General features: G+C 41.8%; 1 protein-coding gene across 1 annotated transcript in view; it reads right to left on the reverse strand.

Moving 5' to 3' along the window:
- The window catches only part of prelp (proline/arginine-rich end leucine-rich repeat protein), a 12,145-nt gene extending 8,634 nt beyond the window's left edge, over positions 1 to 3,511 (reverse strand). The window contains exon 1 of the mRNA XM_088337812.1: positions 3,382 to 3,511. The gene's annotated coding sequence lies outside the window, so the exon portion shown is untranslated. The remainder of the gene's footprint in view (positions 1 to 3,381) is intronic.
- Positions 3,512 to 6,000: the final 2,489 nt, after the last annotated feature.

Raw genomic sequence — 6,000 nt, forward strand, 5'->3', positions numbered from 1 at the left:
GCCAATGGAGGCATAACAATATTGGAACAGAATTTCATGCCAATTTTGTACTCACAGACGGAGATATTGTCCAACTCCTAATTGTTTAAATTTAATTTTACCTATTGCATATTCACTTTTCTGTGAAATCCTCTTGTACATTTTTTTTCTGACCTCGGTAGGTATTTTTGATCCCGAAGGAATAGTTTAAAATCTGCTTCAATTTTTGGTGAAGTGCTTGTGAATGTTTGAAATTGTTGCCATGTTTCACAACCAATCTGCTTAAAAATGACTCTGACACCGCTGTCTGGTGGCTTCCCTTTGCCATTGCATGTCTTCCCTCTTGATTAATGACAGCGGGCATGAATTTTGATGGCATTTGTTCTTTGACGTCTCATCTCCCTTGCAAGTCACTCCTCAGAGGACAGGTGCATGCTACCGTACACTTAAACAAGTTACTAAAAATGCATATTAGTGCAAGGTTTATGTAGAATTTATGGGCTGTGTAAAGAAATTAAGGTAGTGTTTCCCAGTGGTGAATTTAATTGGGAAGAACTTCCTACAACTTAGATATAGTGGGACCTCGCTATTTTGCGGTTCCACGTTCGCGGGTTCAGAGCTTCGCGGGTCTAAAAAATAATAATAATAAAATAAAATACCGTAAATTCCGGGCTATAAGCCGCTACTTTTTTCCCAAACGTTCAACCCTGCGGCTTATCCAGTGATGTGGCCAATTTATGTAATTTTTCTAACAGCCGCCAGCGTCGCTCGAGTACAAAAGGTAAGATTTAGACCAGTGGAATATATGCTCAGAGGAAGACTGCAATTTCTTAGCTTGTGCACGGATTAAATTAGCGTAGACATATCCTCAAGAAAGGCACATGACGCAGCTTTCAAGCTAAAAACAATCGAGCAGTCCGATAAAGAAGGAAACAGCTATTGCATGTAAACTTTACTTTACGAGCATGTTGTTAGCGTGTTTTTGAATAAGGGAGCGTGGGACAACATCTATATGACAAAGTCTAGTTCCCATACTGGGGAAGACGACTTTGATGACGTCAGTTATAAGGAGGAAGATGAGGACGCGATTTCAACAAGCACGGTATGTTTTTTTTAACAAAACCGCTTACTGTGTTGCGAGTGTGTTGCTAGTAGCGTTTTGCTACCCTTCACAGGCACGGTTTGGGATGAAAGTTATAATATTATTATTAAAGCTTTGAAAACTCTCGGTGTACCGTCTTTCTTTGTAAATATGTGTAACCATGTATAATATGTATTTGCACCTGTTTATTTTTGTAATGTATTTATTTGAGACACTTATTCTGATATGTTTTGCGAATTAAAAAAGAGGGGCGGAGCAAACGCGGGCTGACGGGAAGTGGGGTGAAGGTGAGTGAGACCTGTTGTCGCGGCGGACAATAGTGGATATATGTTTTTCCCACCCTTACCTTTGGAAATATAGACTTTTTTTCCTTGGATTAGTTTCAACGGGTGCCCGGACTCTGCAGGTCTGCATCAAACGTTAACTATGGTATCATTTTCCGTTCATTTTGCCGGATGTGGTTTTTGGACTGTGTACTTTATATTCAGTTACAATCGCAGGACTCAAAGTCGGGTTTGGGTTAATTTTGTGATTGTGTTACATGTGGGCGCATGCGGCTTATATACGGTACCGCCTATAAGGCGCACCGAGTTATAGGGCGCACCCCCCAAAAAATCGTTTTTGGTCCTATATTTTCCATACATAAGGCGCACCGGATTATAAGGCGCTACAATGGGAACGTCGACAAAACAGTCAGATAGTTCAGTCAAACTTATTACCCCCTTAACATTCCGAAAGCTTGCAAAGAAGCAAATACGTGTCGTAGACACGTGCGGATGCGGTGTCCATACGTTGTCACCAAACAAACATTTCTTAGTTTCCATTTTATTTTTTGCTGGCAACTGTGTGGACAGCAAAGTAAGAATTTTATTGTGCAGGGAAATGGGGTTCTTTACTGTGCATATGACAATAAACACTTTGAATTGAATTTAGTTTAAATGTAAAAATTGTTTTCTCTATGCCGTAGTGCAACCCAACTGTGATTCACGTTCATCTTTTTCGGCCAATTGGTTTAGGAAATGAAACGCCGGTATATAAATCCCAGCATACACCGCGGACTACTTCGCCTTCGGGGGAAAATGGTCTTCTTACAACCGTGAATGACGTAAATCCAGCAGAGTAAAATATTTACAAATACAGAATAGTAAAACATGTTTTCTCTATGCCGTAGTGCAACCCAACCTGTGATTCACATTCATCTTTTTCGGCCAATTGCAGGCTTTGTTTCGCCCCTTTAGCCTACGTGAGCCTGTAAATGATAAAAAGGATCCGCCCCCTTTACCTCCGAATAACTTTAGCCAATAGTGACTGATTCAAATGATGATTGACACATTGGTTAGGAAATGAAACGCCGGTATATAAATCCCCGCATACACCGCGGACGAATTCGCCTTCGGGGGAAAATCTAGTCGGCGGCTACTTGCTTTAGTTGCAAGACTTTGCGACTTAATATTGATCCATATATAAGGCACACTGTATTATAAGGCGCATGGTCAGCTTTTGAAAAAAAATAAAGGCTTTTAGGGGCGCCTTATAGTGCGGAAAATACGGTAAATATTTATTTATTTTTTAAGCATTTTTGAAGGGGCGTCGCTACTTTGTGGTTCCACGTTCGTAGGTTCAGAGCTTCGCAGGTCTAAAGAACAATAATAATAAAATAAAATAATTTTTTAAAATATATATTTTTTTAAATCATTTTTTTAAGGGGCGTCGCTACTTCGCGCATTTTCATTTTTTGCGGGTGGTTTTGGTCCCCATTAACCGCGATAACCGAGGGATTACTGTAATACATTTTTGGGCTTTCTAGAACAATAAAAATTCAAAACTAATTTTGATCCTAAAACTAAATAGATTTATGATGAACACCAACAAGTTACAGCAAGAGTAAAGAACCTAACTTACTGAAATAATGACATAACTACAAACATGAATCAAAACCACGAACAGTAATTGACATTTGACGGTGTTGATGTTGAAAATTTTAACATTTTGTGATAAAATGGGAAGTTGCACCCCCAATTTTGAACCCCACCTCACCCAACCACATTAGTTTAGGCATGTAACTGTTCTCACCTGGGTGTGGCCGGACTGAACTCATCATGCACAATCAATTATACAATTGGATCCATAGCCGATCCAAATTATTCGAATAGCAGTGATTTTGTATTACATCATGTGTAGACTGTTTTGGAGCGAATGGGCAGTTCATTTTGTTGGTCGCCACGGAAACAAACTTTGGCATTGGCTGTACAGGTGTCTGTCTAACTGACATTGACTTAAAAAAAGAAAAAGTTTCTTACCTGCCCTTGGTACCTGCCCTCTTTTGTCAAGTCCCAAATGGTGTCTTTTCTTCTCTGCCTTTCGCCTCTCTCAGCTGTCCACTCCCTCTCTTCCTCTCCGTCCCTCACTTGTTTCCTCACTGCTTACTCCCCTCCCTCTCTTTGAGTTATTTGGTTTATGCTTTCCCCCTCCCATGGTCACAGTGCCTCTTGCTCAGGGGTGTCAAACAAACGTCCAACGGGCTGGATCAGGCCCTCAAGAAGATGTAGAGAGAAGCGCAAGACAAAAGTGGGATGCAGTTTTAGATATCTGCATTGGATGGCGCCAAAGGCAGGCACCACTCGCAAAGCAACTGTAGCTGTATTTCTTTCTCCCTTTCTCTTTCTTTTTTCCTTTTTCTTGCTCTCTCTCATTTATTTCTATCTCTCTTTATCTTTTTCTCTTTCATTCTTTATCTCTTTCTTTCTCCCTCACATTTTGTTTTCTTTCCTATTTTTACTCTTTCCCTTTCCTCTCTCTTTCATTCTATATATTTCTCTACATCTCTCTCTCTTTCATTCTCAACTATTAGTCCAGCCATCGTGAGTCTCTTTTCCCTTCCACGCACCCCTTGAGTTTAACTGAGTTTGAAACCCCCTGACCTGTGACTTTTACTCCTCGGACAGTCAGGTTTAGTGGAAAAGAAACTGTAGAGCACAGCCATCTGGTTTTTGTGGTGCATTTGCATGGATGCAAAAACGTGGGAAAGCATTGCATATTTGTTTTGGGCTGGGATTGCATCGGACATTGGCTGTTTTGCTCGCTCTCCCTCTACTCCTTCTTTCTGCGTCCTGTTTAGATGAAAGCCCTCGCATCTCATCATGATCATGTGGTTTTCATTAGAAGCATCCAAGATATATGTGCCAGAAACATACCATTGCCAGCTTAGAAGTTTTTGGAACTCATTTATCAATGGCACCCATTCGCTTCAAAACGGCCTGTACTTGATGTTGACGAAGACTTGACGAAATCCGAAAAACGTAAACAGATTAATTGAATCCCCAGGCCTTGTGACAACAGCTGAGCCAAACATCTGCCGTAGACTGACCTCAACCACAAATTGAAAAAAAAATAAAATTACCTCTAATTCTTTGTGTATTGATTTTTCTGCTTTTAAATTTGAGCTTGGGCGTTTCCGGTGCATTTCTGCGATGGCCCTGGTAATCCTAATTTGAATTCTGCATCTTTATGTGTTTTTTCTCATTTAACAAGAAGTCGGTGAACGACTGCCAACCACCGGGATCATCCTGAAGACTGTCATTAACTCAGTCATTTAATCCATGAGTCCACCATGCGCCTTTACATCGCCAAATTATTTTTGTCTGTATAAACAAACACAAACTTTTTGCAAGTGTAACACCAACACATTTGTATTTATCAGAATCTAGATGGATACTTTATTCATCCCCGTAGGGAAATTCACACTTCCAGCAGTATCCTTTTGTTGTTTATTAACAGGATGGCCTTGGGGTGCTGTGTTGTAGTTTAGCAACAGCGGAGTGGATGATGTCACACACGCTAGTCCAAAAGTTCGACGTCCCTGCAGCAGATGGAAATCTTTGTGCCCAGGGATACACCACCTCATGTTCATGTAGATAGCGAGTCCACCTCCTCTCCGCTTCCCGCAGGCTTTTGTGTCTCTGTCTGCCCTAACAGCGCTGAAGCCGGGTAGCTCCACGTTAGCTTCCGGGATGCTAGACGTGAGCCAGGTTTCTGTAAAACACAACAAACTGCACTCCCTGTACGCTTTGATGTTTTTCACCAGCACAGCCAGTTCGACGGTCTTATTTGGTAGAGAGTTCACATTTCCCATGATTACGGACGGTACCGAAGGCTTATAACGCCGCTCGCCGCTTAGCCTTCACCTTAGCTCCGCCTCCGTAGCCACGATAGGGCCCCCTCATCACGCCGGCACGAGAATTCACTGTCTTGCTACTTCAGCGATTTGCATCGCCCATGTGTTCTGGAATCTGACCGTCTTAACCACAGGTGTCAAACAGGCGGCCCGCGGGCCAGATCAGGCCAGCTAAGGGTTTGAATCCGGCCCGTGAGACAACACTCAGAGAAGCGCAAGAGAAAAACAAGCTGCAGGTCAACTTGATGTTGCCAAAGCCAGGTGCCTTGAACAAAGACACTGTACTTGTATTTATTTCTCTCTCTCTCTCCTACTTTCTCTCTTACTTTCTCCCTCTTTCTCTCTTTTCCTCCTGGTTCTCTCACTCTATCTCTTTCTCTCTCTCTCTCTTACTTTCTCCCTCTCTCTCTTTTCCTCCCTTTTCTCTCTGTATCTCTTTAACACGCTCTCTCTTTCTCTCTATTACTTTCTCTCTTAGTTTCTCCCTCTCTCTCTCTCCTACTTTCTCTCTTACTTTCTCCCTCTCTTTCTCTTTTCCTCCCTTTTCTCTCACTCTCTATCTCTTTAACTCTCTCTCTCTCTCTCTTCCACACCTTTTCTCCCTCTCTGTCTGTCTCTTTCACTCTCTGTGTCTCTCTTTTTCTCTTCCTTTGTTACTCTTTGTCTCTTTCTCTCTCTGTGTCTTTTTAATGTATTTTTCTCTAACTTCATTTTTTCATTTTCCTTCTTTCTCTTTCTCTCTTCC

The sequence above is a fragment of the Urocampus carinirostris genome, chromosome 6 (genome assembly GCF_059441175.1).
Source record: "Urocampus carinirostris isolate Australia breed hairy pipefish chromosome 6, RoL_Ucar_1.0, whole genome shotgun sequence".
NCBI lineage: Eukaryota > Metazoa > Chordata > Actinopteri > Syngnathiformes > Syngnathidae > Urocampus > Urocampus carinirostris.